This window comes from Dromiciops gliroides, chromosome 1 (assembly GCF_019393635.1).
Source record: "Dromiciops gliroides isolate mDroGli1 chromosome 1, mDroGli1.pri, whole genome shotgun sequence".
NCBI lineage: Eukaryota > Metazoa > Chordata > Mammalia > Microbiotheria > Microbiotheriidae > Dromiciops > Dromiciops gliroides.
In genome coordinates, this window is record NC_057861.1 from 627,528,427 (window position 1) to 627,544,157 (window position 15,731).

The following is a 15,731-nucleotide window of genomic DNA, read 5'->3' on the forward strand; positions in this document are numbered from 1 at the left end:
AACTTCATAAAAGACAAGCTTCCTTCATCCCTGTAAGAGGAACAGAACAATCAAGTGTACCAGTCTGAAGACATTTTTTTCTTGCTCCAGAGAAAATTAGAGTCTGGAGAAAATTAAGCTGAAGGGCATAAGCAAATAAATCATAAAACTACATAGTACTTCCATCCGTTTTTCACTTTTCAAATGTTTTCAGGCTACATTTTGTGGGTAATATCATTGTATCTTCCACACTTGGGTCTTACATCAACATGTTGGGGACCTGTGACTTCTTTGATGTGGGAATTCCCCTCGCAGAAGCAGATCAAGACACCTGATGGGAAGAAGGGAGTCACACATATACCTACTCATGAAAGTGGGCAGTGAAGGCACTGTATCCTTATTTTACAATCAAGGAAACAGAGACTCAAAGAGAGATGCTGAATGTCACACGGCATGTGAGTGAGAAAAGGAAGTGCTTACATAACTTTTCTGAGTCCAGTTCAGTACTCTTTTCACTATAAATTGCTGTCTCTTTCTGACTCCCACACTACATAATTTAGGAAAATACCACACTGTGTTAGATACTTAATAATGGTGAAGGCTGGTCTGATATGACAGCTACTAACCCAATGAAAAGTGAAGAGAAGAGATCAAGCAATGGAATCTAAGACAGCAAGTCTCAGGTTCAAACAAGAGGTTTAGAAAAAGGTATTGGAAAAGATGAGATCCATAAGGGTGTAGTAAGGATTCAAGAATTAAGAAAGTATCAGTGGGGGAGAATACTGATATATTAGGAGATTTTTTAAAAGTCAATAATCTTTGGATAGCAGGGTCAAGAAAACTAGGATCTTCTATCAGAGACTGGTCAACTACTCAGCAGGGATACTGTGACTAGTACTTCAGGTAGGCTTGGCCTGGATGATTTCTAAGATTTTTCCTTAACTCAGATTCTATGATTCTGAGAAAAGATATTACTTGCCAAGTTGAAATTTTAGAATTCACAAGCTAAATAACAGGTTTTTGGTGTTGTTTTTTTTTTTAATGGAACAAATGAACTTTTGGGCCTTACATAACTGGAAAGTCAGGCATAAATGGGCATATTCAGTGTCTCCAGAGGCTGTTCACAGGCAGTAAGTACAGAGAAGCAGGAATTGACGAAATGTGAATGTGAGCATAAAACAAGGGGAAGGGAGAAGAACTTAAAACAAAGTACCCCCTCCTCACCCCTACCCCCTCCTCACCCCTATTCTTGTTCCTTATCCTTTTCTATGTTCTTCTCACATCCCTTTCTCTCCCACCACTTTTCCCCTTGTATGATCAAAATAAAGGTGTCAATGGCAGTATGACAAAATGACCATATATATTATAGGTAAACTGTGAGTTGATATTGAGCTTAACATTTTTCTTAAGGAAATTAATATGATTTATTATAGTGCTTACTTTTGTTAAATCTTCATTCATTAGTTTTGTTTTGTTTTGTTTGATAATAGTGAAATACTTTCAGTTTATAAAACATACTTCAAAAAAACTGGAAGAACAAACCCTCATCAATACTGAGAGAGTTTGAGTTTCAATAACTTCAATCAATTTGATCGCTAAGTGGAGTCTAAAAAGTAATGTTTAATTAGATTTCCCTTACATTAAATTTTAACAATAACAGTTACATTACTTGTAATGGTACTTGATAAAATCCAATCAAACCTTCTTGTCTGGAAAACTACACTTTCACAGGACCTGTAAGACTATTTTATGTAACTAGTAATTTGGAAGCAATCTGGTGTCAGTCACCTTTCTCCATAGAGAGGGAAATACTTTTGATTTTATTTTAAATTTTATTTCTTAATCATGAGCTTAACAGTCACTCAATGAGATGAGCATTTGCAAAGGTGAATTAAATAATCACAAATGCAAAAATTAGATAAATTCTGAAAGATAGATTTTATAATTTTGAAAATTAGATAAATTGGAACCTAAAGACTGATAAAACGATAAATCTGATAAAATGAAAAGCTAGTTCTTCGAAAAGATAAACAAAATAGATAAATCCTTAGCTAATCTAATTAAAAAGAAGAGGGAAGAAACTAGCTTTAGACCAATAACTTATACCCTACATACAACCTCCCCCCCCAACACTAACATGGATATGTGGCATGAATATTAATGATCATGCCATTCCAAAATAAATAAATAAATAAATAAAAAGAGAATCTGGTCAAGTACTTTTGACAGCTATGATGAAGGGGTGAATTCTTTTTTTTTTTCTGATATTCTCTGTGGTTTTTAAAGTAATAAACATTTTTATTTATACTTTCAAGTTCAATTTTTATGCCTCCTTCCCTCCCTCCCCTCACCTCTCCCTAAGGTGGTAAGCAATCAGATATAGGTTATACATGTATGATTATATAAAACAATACCAACCCCCCCAAAAAAACCAAAAAATGACCATATTATTCATTTTGTAAAAAATGAAAAAAAGTGAAAAACAGCATGCTTCAGTCTGTGTTCCATCAATATCAGTTCTTTCTTTGGAGGTAGAAAGTATATTTCATCAATAGTCCTTTGGGATTGTCTTGGATCATTGTATTATTGAAAATATTTAAATCTTTCACAGTTCTTCATCAAACAATATTACTGTCTCTGTGCACAATGTTCTCTTGGTTCTGTTCTCTTCAGTATACATCAGTCTGATGTGGGGGATGGATTTAATTGATCAAATTGATCCTGAGGCATCCCAAAGAATCACAAGACTCAGGAATTCCGTTTTCCAAGTTTTATTGAAAGACTGATGACCACAGGGAGAGCACCAGAGAAGTGTCTCAATTTGGGAAATGGAAATGGTTATATTTATAGTGAGAAAAAAGTAGGTTATCTTCTCATATCTTAATCTCCTCCTTAAGGAGGTACAAGTGAGGTCTTATCCTAATTTGGTCTTCCTGGGGTCCTAAGACAGCCTCTGAGGTGGGTACCTTTTTCCTTGAAGATGTGTTTTTGGGGTTTACACATCATAAGGTGAACCTAAGGACACATTTGTTCCTTTCTGCACATGTTCCTAAAAGACATGCTTAAAACTTGTCAGACCCAGAGGGTCTCTGTGTTTTTGATATCTCTTTACTTAAGATCTGATTTCTAGGTGTCCTGTCATCTAGGAATATTAATGACTATTAATGGTTAATGATCCCTGGCTACTGTCTCTGTTAATAGTAAGGGTTGATAGGGATTTGAACCATCTTGGTTACAGTATTATTGATAAGAACAGAAACCTTAGTTTCTCTATTAACTCTTTTAGGTACTATTGGTAAGGACTCAAGCCTCAGTTTATTTGTTAACCCCTTTTTGCCTCCTCTATTAAGTTCATACAAGTCTTTCCAGGCCTTTCTGAAATCATCCTGCTTGACAGTTCTTATAGCACAGTAATATTTCATCACCATCATATACCACAATGCCCAGTTGATGGGCATTCCTTTGATTTCCAATTCTTAGCCACCATAAAAAGTTGCTATAAATATTTTTGTACAAATGGGTCTTTTTCTCTTTTGGGGGATGTCTTTGGGATATAAACCTAGCAGTGGTATTGCTGGATCAAAGGAGATGCACAGTTCTATAGCCCTTTGGGCATAGTTCCAAATTGCTCTCCAGAATTAAGGGGTGAATTTTTAAGGAAAACAAGGGATAGAGGTGATCACAAAAGATAAACACTAGAATATTACATGAAATTGAAAAAAAATTTGCATGAATAAGATTCACGTAAATAGGATAAGGATAGGAGCCCACAGAGGAGGAAAAGCAGAGAAGGAAAAGGCAAAGAAAGAAAACTATAGACCAATGGCATTTTTATGTTTTACTTTTTCAAAATAACAGCCATTTATTTCCTCTCTCACCCCAAATTAAAAAACAAACCTCATAACAAATATGCATATTAAAGCAAAACAAATTCCTACACTGCCAATGTCCAAAAATATGTCTCACTTTGCATATTGTGATGATTAAAAATATGAGTTTCTAGGTAATTTAATCATTTTGTTAATATTCCAGCATGATATTAATAAAAGGAGGTCTTTTGGCTGTCTCTCTCAGACCAAAGACCCTTCATGGAAGCTGGATCTTGGTTCCTATATCCTTCCAACTGTAGGAGGTCCATCACACAGCAATTAAATCTAATTGATTAAAATCATTCAAATCTAATTAGTTGACATGACTGGAGGTGGATTATATTAAAATAAAGTCCAGGGATGACGTGAGAGACCCCCACTCATGCAGATGAGGGCAAAATAGTTTCCATCTAGGTGTGGTTTAATCTCATCAGTAACATCCTTGGACTCTCTAGACAAAAAGGATCTATCTCCATCCAAGATTCCTTTGTAAGCTTGGGTCTGGTTTGACCTAGATGAATCTTACTTTCAAAGAGAACTTAGACTTTGAGTGGGGGAGGGGGAAAGGACTAAGAAAGAATGAGAGCTCTCTGGGTCCCCCAAAATATTGATTATTAATAATTATTTCTCACAATACTGAATCCATCATTTAGGAGGCACAGTGGAGTTCAAATTTGGCCTCAGCTATTTCCTAGCTGCATGACCCTGGACAAGTTACTTAACCTTGTTTGCCTCAATTTTCTCATCTGTAAAATGAGCTGGAGGAGTAAATGGCAAACCACTCCAATATCTTTGCCAAGAAAACCCAAATGGAGTCTTGAAGATTCGTACATGACTGAAACAACTGAACAACATGTTTCTGTGAACTGGATTTAAAACCAGAAAATTAGAGGAGGTTAAATACAATCACTATAATTATTTGCATATTTGATTCTGTACCTCCTCACTCCACTCATCTGTACTTTCTCAGCCTCTTATGCCTACCCTAACTTACCCTCCCTTTTCAATCTCCATTCTATAGTTAGTCACCTCTATAGAGTCCTTGGAGTTCTTGTCTCATTCATCTAGTCAAATTCTAGGATAACTCACCATCTGCCTCCTCAACTTCTATTCACATTCTGATGAATGGAGCAGTAGGCAGTCACACAATTGTGCTGACTAGGTACATTATAAATTTATGTTATCCAATGTCAATTAGACCCTCTCCGAAGCAAGACATCTTATTATTCCTCCTTAATTGGTTTTCTATCTCATTCCCCACAGAATCTATTACAGAGCTTCTTTTCTCTTCTTCCCCTCCCCTGAAGACCTCACCTATTACTTTACTGAGAAAATTGAGACCATTTGATGTGAACTATTTTCTTCTTCTCTTCATGTCAAAACCCCTTGAGAGCATCTCTTACTCTTTCCTCCCCCTACCCCCAATCTTGGACAATGAAATGGCCTTTTTTCTTGTCAATGCTAAACCTATGACATATGCCCCTGACCCCATCCCACTCCCATCCCAGTTTTCTCCAGCAGATTGTAAGTTCAATCATGAATTGTAACTTCAGTTTTGAATCTTCAACCTCTCCCTATCTATTGGCTCATTCTCTACTATTCTCAAACTCGTTCCCCTATCCTTTAAAAAAAATAATTAATTAATTAAAAAACCCAAACTCTTTACTAGGCTCTATCTTCTCCTCAAGCTATCGTCCTCTCTCTCTCCTCCCAACTTCAGTCAAACTCCTAGAAAACGCTATTTGTACTCAATGCCCCCACTTCCTCTCTGCTCACTCAGTCTTCAAACCTTGCAGTTTGGCTTCTGACCTCATCACTCAACTAAAATTGCTCTCTCCGAAGTTACTAATGATCTCTTAATTGCCAAAATGGATGGTCTTGATCTATGGACTGCGTCTGACACTGCTGACCTCCTCTTGAATATCCCCTCTTCTCTCTGGATTTTTCTGACACTATTCCCTCCAGATTTTCCTCCTACTCATCTGACCACTTTTCAGTTTCCTTTGTAGCCTGATCATGTCGGTAACTGTGAGCTCCAGTAAGCCTTTTAACTAGATTGAGGAGGGACTTTCTGTTAACAAAGTTGAACATCCTTTATTCAAAACTGACATCCTTGGAAAAGGGAGGGAGGGCAGGGAGGGCAATGAGTCCTCTCTAGAGGTCCTCAGACCTGCCATAGAACTTTGACTGCCAAAGTTATAATGTCGCCTTCAACTGGGAAGTAGACATGGATACTCTAGCATGGAAACCTGACCAAACCATAAGTAGTGAGTGGAGCTTACAGAGGGTCTTCTGAAGGCTCTGCCTTCTGGACTGGCAACCTCTGTCTTCTCCTAGACAGATTAGGGAGCAGGGCTACTATTCAATTGGGGTAGGGCAGGTTAGGGAAGGGATACTTCTGAGGGAAGCCTAAAGATGGAGTAAGTGCTCTTCATTTTCTCTCTCAGGTTCTACCTGATTATCCAAAGCACATGCAGCAGTTTCTTTCTCTTCTAGGAGTCTGGGAATCTACCTGGCCACGTGTCAAGGTGATTGCAAGGTAAAGCCCAGGAGAAATAATCTAATTCCAGACTGTTTACAGAAATACTTTTTATTTTGCGGGGCAATGGGGGTTAAGTGACTTGCCCAGGGTCACACAGCTAGTAAGTGTCAAGTGTCTGAGGACAGATTTGAACTCAGGTACTCCTGAATCCAGGGCTGGTGCTTTATCCATTGTGCCACCTAGCTGCCCCTACAGGAATACTTTTAAAAATATATATCTTTAGGATTACTAGCAATAACTATATTTGCAATTTATTAAAGTTATTTTCAAGTCGATAAACATTGATTAAGTGTTTACTATGTTCCAGGCACTGTGCTAAGCCCAGGAAATATAAATATAAGTAAAAGAAATCCATTTTAATGGATTTGTATGTTTGTTATTGAGATAGATTTGACCCATTAATTAAGCACTTACCATGTGTAAGCACTGCAATAGGTACTAAGGATATAAATACAAACACGATAGTCCCTCCATCTAATTAACTTACTTTCTAGTGGCAGAAACAAATACACACACACACACACACACACACACACACAATAGAAATTTTCCTTTGAATTTTCTATGTGAGTTCATGTTGTATTCCACCTTCCCGCAGTATAAATATGTCATTTTTAGCTTTATAACTCCAGTGACTAGGATACTCCCTTGCACATAATAGAAGTTTAATAAACATTTAATGAATTTAATTATTTGAAAGCCCGTGTGCCTGGTATTCCTATTTAGGAACAAATTTACTCAACCCATTAGATATCCTATTGTCCACTGACAAAAAGATCCCCAAATAGAAGAACACCACATTTAACAGGTTTGATTGAGAAACTCAAGCAACTTCTGTAGAGCACGGTTTTTCAGAAAGTCTAAGAGTTCTGTGTTGTGCCTTTCATATTTCTGGAGGAGGGAAGGAGGCCATAGGATTTTAAAGGAAAGAGCACATAACTCTGATAGAAGGGAAGAGGTATTAAGTGTCATATATGAGAGGGACAAATTGCCCTGGGAGATCAGAGGAGGAAGAGGTCTCCTCTGATTAAGGGAGGTCAGGGAAGGATTCTTAGGGAAGGTAGCATTTGACTCTGCCTTGCTGGGTGATGAGATGTTGACAAGGAGAGGGACCAGACAGATACTCAGGGAGGAAGAGGACCTGGGTGGGGAATATAACAGAAACTCAGGTCAGGCTAAGGAGGAAGCATTACAATTTGTTTGGAGCATAGAGCATAAAAAAAGGAATAAGGGGAGATAAGGCAGTGGGCAGCTAGGTGGAGCAATGGATAGAGTGTTAGGCCTGCAGTAGGACCTGAGTTCAAATCCTGCCTCAGAGTCTTACTAGCTGTGTGACCCTGAGCAAGTCACTTAACCCTGTTTACCTCAGTTTCCTCATCTGTAAAAGGAGCTGGAGAAGGAAATGGCAAGCCACTTCAGTATCTTTGCCAAGAAAACCCCAAATGGATTGGACAGACTAATAGACTAAACAACAACAATGAGAGATAAGGCAAGTTTGGGCCAGATCCTATAGTTGCTTGAAACTGCAACTAGCATAATTACTAGGGTGTAGTTGAGGGGAGGGGAAAGGGTCCAGAACTGTCCATATCAGCTCCCTCCTCTGCTTGCTGGAGTCCAGAGCTTCCAGAGTTTGGTGGTGGTATGTCCTTCTCCTTGGACATCTTCCTTCTAGGGCAAAGACTGCCCACATCCTGGCCAACTGGCCTGAAACAAGAGGCATTGATATCACCCCAAAATTAGATGAAAGGACTGAGTGACAAAAAGGATAAAGGACTGCTGGTGCCCTTCTTTCCCCCATCCCAATCAGTGATAATCCCTCCCCTAGTCTTTATCTACCTTTGACTTCCCTTTCCACTGAAGGCAGATCTCCTCTCTACTATAATATAGGGAAATGAATGAATAAATGAAAAAAACATTTATTTATTAAGTGTTTATCATGTGCCAAGTATAGCTCTAAGCCCTGAATGTAGAGTTGGGGGACCTGATTTTGAATGCTATATTTGACACTAATATGGTCACCTCTCTGGACCATAGTTTATCTATAAAAGGAAGTATTTTGGATCAGATGACCTCTATCATCTTTGCCTCTCACATTCTTTCCATTTTCTGGTGCTTACTGAAACCTAGCTTTGTTCCTGAAGCTTTACCTCTCAGCATCCTCTCCCAGGTTAGCTGCCTCATTCCCTGACACACATCTGGCCAGAAGCAAGAGCCGCCACACTTCCTGTTCCCCTCTTCCTTTAAAGTTCACTCCATTTGGTTCAGATCCCTGTTCTTATCATATATGAATCTCTAGTTCAGTCTTCCTCCTCAACAAGTTCAGTATTTGGATCTGTCTTCTCTACCCCTTCAAGCATGTTGGCCCCCAGCTGCTCAACTCTCATAACCTCTATCTCTAGTCTAGCTCAGCCAAGCATAGGAAGGAACATACCTCAGCCCCCCACTCCAACAGACTTTGTCCCAGGTGCCAGGATTCCTAGTTGGGTCTTTCTTTACTTGAGCAACAGGTTGAGGAACATGAACTTTATTAGTAAAGATGGTGATGGCTGCACTAACTGCTGATCAAATATATCCATTACATTCTTCTCATAACTTTTAGCTGTATAATAAAGTCTCAATTTTCTAGCAACATAAGAGAATTAGACATTTTCCCTAAGTAAATCTTCCAGATGAATCTATCTGGAAAGATTTTTGAGATATAATTTAAATTCCTTTCTTACCATACAGAAGACTGCAAATAACTTAAACATTTTGCTGACTGAGGAACATCAGTAGTGAGAAAAAATTACCTGACTTTTGTCACGGGGAAATGGTTGGTGTCCTTAGGTATTCCTCTTTAAACAATTACACGAACACAAATCCAATCAGAATAAAATAATATTTTATTTAGGCTCTAGAGAAAGGAAACCAAGAGAAACCATGAGAAAAGTCCTTTCTCATGGGGAGAAAGCATGGCACAGAGACATGATTCTCTGAGATACCTATCTCCCTGAACAGGAAAAAGGTAAAAACTTTTATAGAGGATGGATTGTGGAGGGACTGATGGGATCTGACTGTGGAAAGTTCTCTTTGGGGGTGGGTGAGTGTAGGCTTGAATGAGAGGACTTCTGGAGTGATCTCTGTCCCCTTGGTGCCATTCAGGCAGCGGCCATACCTAATAGGCTTATCTCTCTTGCTTCAAGGTGTGTCTTTCTTCTCAAGGAAAGTTACTTCAGACAGGTGTCCTATCCCCATAACAACTCTGTTCTACCCAGTACCTACGTAGGGATGTATGACTGTTTACTTCTGGGATCCATGTTTCCAGACTATTGTGCTTAGTAAGGTGCTTCTCCTGTTTTTCTGTCTCCTTCGTCACTGTCAGGGTGTCAGGTATGGCCTCTCAGTGCTGCCATTGTGTCTGGTTTGGCTAGCCTTCCCTCTTTTCTGTACTCCCTGCCCATAGCAATCCATTGTTTTTGATAGGCTGTTGTATAGGAAACCAGATGGGCAAGGTTGTTAGAATGGTGCCAAAACCAAGAGTAAAAAGGCTCAAAGTAAAGGTCTCTAAGCCTACAAACTCTAGAACAATCAAAGAGAGAATGTGACAGAGTCCGAAGGAAGACCCGAGTTTTAGTCCAGAATCTGTCATGTTCTAGCCATGTAACCTTGAGGGCATACATGTTTCCTCATGTATAAAAACAGAATAATGATATTTTTTACTGCTTACTTCTCAAAGTCAGTCAGTCAATAAGCATTTATTAAACACCTACAACTTGCCATGCCTGTGCCAAGCACTAGGGCTACAAAGAATAGCCAAAGATAGTCCTTGACCTCAAGGAGTTCATAAGGATCAAATAAAATATATGTGTGTGTATGTATGTATGTATATATATATACATATATATGTGCATATATAATATATATGTGTGTATGTATATATGTGTGTGTATATATATATACATACATATATATATATACATATATATAAGTATTCCATAAACTATACAGTGCTTTACAATTTTTTTTTTTTTTGGCAGCTGAGATGTCCTTTCTGTTTTCTTGTTGGATAGGTAAGATTTTCAGAGGGTAGGTGTTGGTGACCTCTGGATAAGTGAGATATTACTGCACTATAGCTAGCATTGATTTGCCTCTTTAAAGTTCAGCAGTTTTATTCCCCTGGGTGTTTTTAATAACATTGGAACAAAAGTATTTGAGGGAATGGTTTTACTCATTTTCAGGTGATGCTATTTTAATTATAGTAATTCACACACATGTGCACACACAGAGATACAGATTTAGCAATAAGCAATCCTTGAAAAATCAAATACATATGACTGATCAATTTTGGGGGTGCTGACTGTAGCCCAGAGTAGGCAAAGGCCTGGATTTTGTCATTTCTGGATAAACACTCTGATTAATATCTCTTCATTGGCTCATCTTACTGCTAGCTCACATATTTGCAAAGGGTGAAACGACCAGGAATGAAAGAGGTGGGAGGTTTGGGGGAACTTGTCAAATTGTTTGTCAACTGACTAGATTCAACCTACTCCTAAAGATATTTGGGAGTATCCTTTCCCCTTCATATTTGTATTTTATTAAGGGAAACTTAACTCATATGTTTCTGATTTCTTTACAGTTTGCCATCAAAAAATTGTTGTTGTTTTTTCCCAAAGTAGTATGATATCCAAGTTTCCCTCTTTTTTTTTTTTTTTTGGTGAGGCAATTGGGGTTAAGTGACTTGCTCAGGGTCACACAGCTAGTAAATGTCAAATGTCTGAGGTCGGATTTGAACTCAGGACCTCCTGAATCCAGGGCTGATGCTCTATCCACTGCACCACCTAGCTGCCCCAAGTTTCCCTCTTTTTTTAAAAAAAACAAACAAACTATTTTTAAACCTTTCTTACCCATTTTCCCTTAGAATGAAAAGTAAAGTTCTTTGAAAAACAAATCAAATTAAACCAAACCAAACTACTGAAAATTATGCTGAAATCACACCTTAGAACCAAAATGCAAAAATGGGTTTTATCCTTTGTAAAACATGTGTGATTATAACCCCACTACCCTCAATTCTCTCTGTAGAGTCCTTTAAATTCAGAAGGCAAATTACTGACCTCATAACACAATAAGCTTTATAATATTCCTTATGATGTAGAGGTCCTAAGGGTCACAGCAATATCAGAAACCTGTCTGAGAGCTAGTCTATCCATGACACCTGGCATTTCAAACAGTCATATCCCCACCCCCATTGCCCTTTGTAGATAAAGGCTATCCAAAATGCAATTTAAAAGAAACAAGTCTCAGACACACCTCCCATAAGAGTGCCTCACTCAATGTTGTTTCACAGTAATTTCATAGAAATGCTTTGCTAAAATCTCCTGTCACAACATTTTGTCAATTGCCTATTTATTTGTAACATCATTCCTCTGGAACCAACTCCCCAGTCCCCCATGTTGCTCTGACTGCTATATATTCACCTGCTATGTTTCCATCAACAGTGTTAGATGAGGATGTACCTATAGTTTACCCATGAGAACCAAGAAGAGAAAGGCTTATAACCCAACAAAATCTTCGACTAAATCTCCTCTCCCTCAACCCTGAACCTTATTCTTCTTTTAGTGTTTAACAAGTATCTTGTAAAGAAAAGCCCTGAGCACACTCTGTCACTCTCATCACAAAATATACTAAAAAAGTAAACTAAAAAAAAAAGCGGGGCAGCTAGGTGGCACAGTGATAGAGCACTGGCTCTGGATTCAGGAGGACCTGAGTTCAAATCCAGCCTCAGACACTTGACACTTACTAGCTGTGTGACCCTGGGAAAGTCACTTAGCCCTCACTGCCCCGAAAAAAAAAAAGAAAAGAAAAGAAAAAGAAAGAAAGCAATGAAGGCTTCTTATTATCATCTCAAAATAAAAATACTTCCTTAACTCACTATATTTTTTATAAGAATTTCTCAAAAACAGGAATTTTCAGTAGAATTCTTATAAAAATATGAAACCGCATCTGATCAAGCACCAAAAATAATTCTTGAAAGCGAAAAAGAAAAGGTAATGTTCAGTGATATGGCAAAGAAAACAGAGTGTTCTGGTAATCTAATATATACATGTCTACATAATGAAAAAGTATGTGTTTAAATGCACATTACTATCTCAGAAAAGGAGTTTGCATTCTTATTGGGGGAGGTGATACATCTGTACGAACAGGTATAATACAAGGCAGGGCATAATGAAGACAAAGAAAAACTCAGTAAGAGTTTTAAGAAGATGAGAAAATACATTTGGCTGAAGAAATCAGGTAGAGTTTTATGGAGAAGGTAGCACCTTAGTTAAGCCTTCAAGGTGGGAATTGTGAAGGGTAGAGATGAAGAGAGAAAACATTCCAAGAATGAGGAGATGAGCAAAGGTTGTTCCCTTTGGGTTTTTTGTTTGTTTGGGTTTGGTTTTGGTTTTGTTTTCCTTTTTTTGGCGGGGCAATGAGGGTTAAGTGACTTGCCCAGGGTCACACGGCTAGTAAGTGTCACATGTCTAAAGTAGAATTTGAACTCAGGTCCTCCTGAATCCAGGGCTGGACCTTTATCCACTGCACCACCTAACTGCCCCCTGTTCCTATTTTTTAAAGGGAAAAAGAGTGCAGTATTCAAGCTGACTTGAGGTCTGTTACCAAACATTTATTAAAGTGCCTACTATGAGCTAAGCATTGTGTTCCGTGCTAAGGATACAAAGAATGGGGGTGCAGCACCTCCTTTCCAGAAGCTCAGTCTTATGCGGGAGACATTATGCAGATGATTATAGTAAAATGTAGATAATCAACAGGGGAAAGGCACAAGCATTAAGAGAATTGGAAAGAAGTGATTTTAGCTAAACCTTGAAAGAAATCAGGAGGTGGAGGCGAGCACCAGAAAGCATCCTAGGCATGGAATTATAGGCACTGGGGATATCAGGAGTTGGGAAATATAGTGCCTTGTGGGAGGACAAGTAGGAAGCTAGTGTCATTAGATTGCAGAGTATGTGGAGGGTAGTAAGCTGTAAGAAGACTATACAGGTAGGAAGTTTTTTTGAATGGGACAGGGGTGGAGGGAGGTGAGAGAGAGAGAGTGTCAGATCTTCACTTTAGGAAGATCAGTTTGATGGGGGAAGTAGAGGTCAAACTGAAGTAGTGAGAGAGTTGAAATGAGTGACTGTAACTTCAATTCCTGAGAAAAAAATTTTAAAACATATTGTTTAATGAGCTGATTACTAAACATATAAAAAGGAAGCAGTGGGGCAGCTAGGTGGTGCAGTGGATAGAGCACCAGCCCTGAAGTCAGGAGTACCCGAGTTCAAATCCGGCCTCAGACACTTAACATTTACTAGCTGTGTGACCCTGGGCAAGTCACTTAACCCCAATTGCCTCACTAAAAAAAAATTAATTAATTTAAAAAAAAAAAGGAAGCAGTGACTAACAGCAGGTTATACCAGACTGATCACATTTCCAGACTGCTAAATGAAAATCATGTTGTAGAGATATAGTTTTCCTAGATCTTAGGAAAACCTTCTACTTCTACAAAGACTCTCATGCTTGTTACATGGACAATATCCAGCAGTAGCTGATAGTATTTAGGCATATGGGGGACTGTTTAATAGCCTGTAACAAAGTAAAGTCATTCCGCTTTGATGTCAGTGGAAGGAGATGTAGAAATGGTGTACGGCAGGGATCTGTGCTTATGACATTGAACATTTATTTCTATTAGTTACCTGGATAAAAGTACAGATGGTATCTTTATCAAATGTGCAAAGAACACAAAATTAAGAGGAACAACAATAAATTGGAGAGCATCTATTAGACAATAATGGGAGTCAATGGCCTCAAGATCATGCTTTGTGAGGATGAGTTGAACTGCTACAGATATTTGTCTATCTACCGGTACTTTCCCTCTTTCCTTGAGGTATTTGTGGCACAGGCCTAGTAGAGGTGTTACTGGGTCGAAAGGCATATGTGAGGTAAATGACTCCTGCTCAATAATTCTCTGGAACTCAGCAGTGTTGAGTTTATTTATTGTCATTCTCGAGAGAATGGGCAACCCAGTGTGCAGCTGGTGGGTGCAAGAATGGGGGCTCACAGGCCCTGTTTTAAACCCTAGTCCCTAACTTGAATGGACCCTCCTCTTTTTCATCACTGGTTCGATTACTCAAGGGTTACAATCTACTGGCCAAAACTAGCTAACCAGAAGGAAGTATTCCTAACCCTAATTTCCATAATTATTCTTTGGGTTCTTAGCCAATGGGGGAGGTGATACAGGGACAGTTCTTCAATCCTCCTTTATATGGATAAAGCTCAGGAGCGGGCCTAATTGAGACCAGCTCAGGGCTTCCCTGAACCATCTGATTTTGTTTGCCGGAGAGGGAGGATGGGAAGGAGACCTTTTTCCTCAAACAGGTCCAGAGGAGTGTAATTTAAATGGTGACTATTATACTCTTATTGAGAGGAGACCATTCCCCATTTCCTCACAACATACATAGTTATCAGTGATTTTCTGGACAGAATTCCAAAGAATTGCTGTACCAATCCACAACCTCAACAACAATGCATTCATGTGCTTATTTTTCTGTAATCCCTTTAACATTTGTTATTGTCCATTTCTGTCATCTCTGAGGATAAGGTGAGGGAAATGGAGTTTCTTAGACTTAAAATCTTGGGGAGAGGGGGGGTGATATCTTCCCAAATTTGAAGGACTGACACCTGAAAGGATTATGCTTATGCCTCTCGGCCTGTGGGGCTAAGCAGAATAGGCAAAATCCTAGTCAAGCAAAAGTGACCAAGGAAAAGCTTGTCTGATATCCTATATAGGGAATTCCTATTCAGGCAGGATTAGATGGTTAATGAAATCCCTTCCAACTCTGAAATTCAGTGATTTCATAAGAATGTTGCTAGTGACAATGAGAATTCCAGTGCTCACGTGAGTATGCTTATTCCCATTGGAATGGAGGTGGGAAAGGTTATTTCTTTGTCTTACAGGTGATACATCAATATAATTAGTTATCCAATTCTATGGCTATCATATATTCCTACAAAATCCAAACGTGTAATTGTGGTAACAAGTATTTAAGATTGCTTGATTATACCTCTTTTTCTTCCTAAAAGGTGACAGAATCAGAAACCAAAATGAAAACAATTATAATCTAACTGGTAAATCCAATAGAAACTCTGGGAAAAAAAAAAACAAACAGAAATTCAACATGACTTTGGGTTTGCTGATCGCTAAGTTTTATGCATATATTCATCTTTGAAAAACCAAATTTGGGTTTCATAATAGAGACAGTTTTCCCTGTGCCTGGAGGACTCAGCTTAGTTAAAATTCACATTCATTTTAGCTGAAAGTAACAAAG

The 15,731-nt window shown here is 38.5% G+C and overlaps 1 protein-coding gene across 1 annotated transcript in view; it reads right to left on the reverse strand.

The window, feature by feature from the left end:
• Window positions 1-15,731, reverse strand: part of LMF1 (lipase maturation factor 1) — a 710,851-nt gene that overhangs the window by 357,103 nt on the left and 338,017 nt on the right.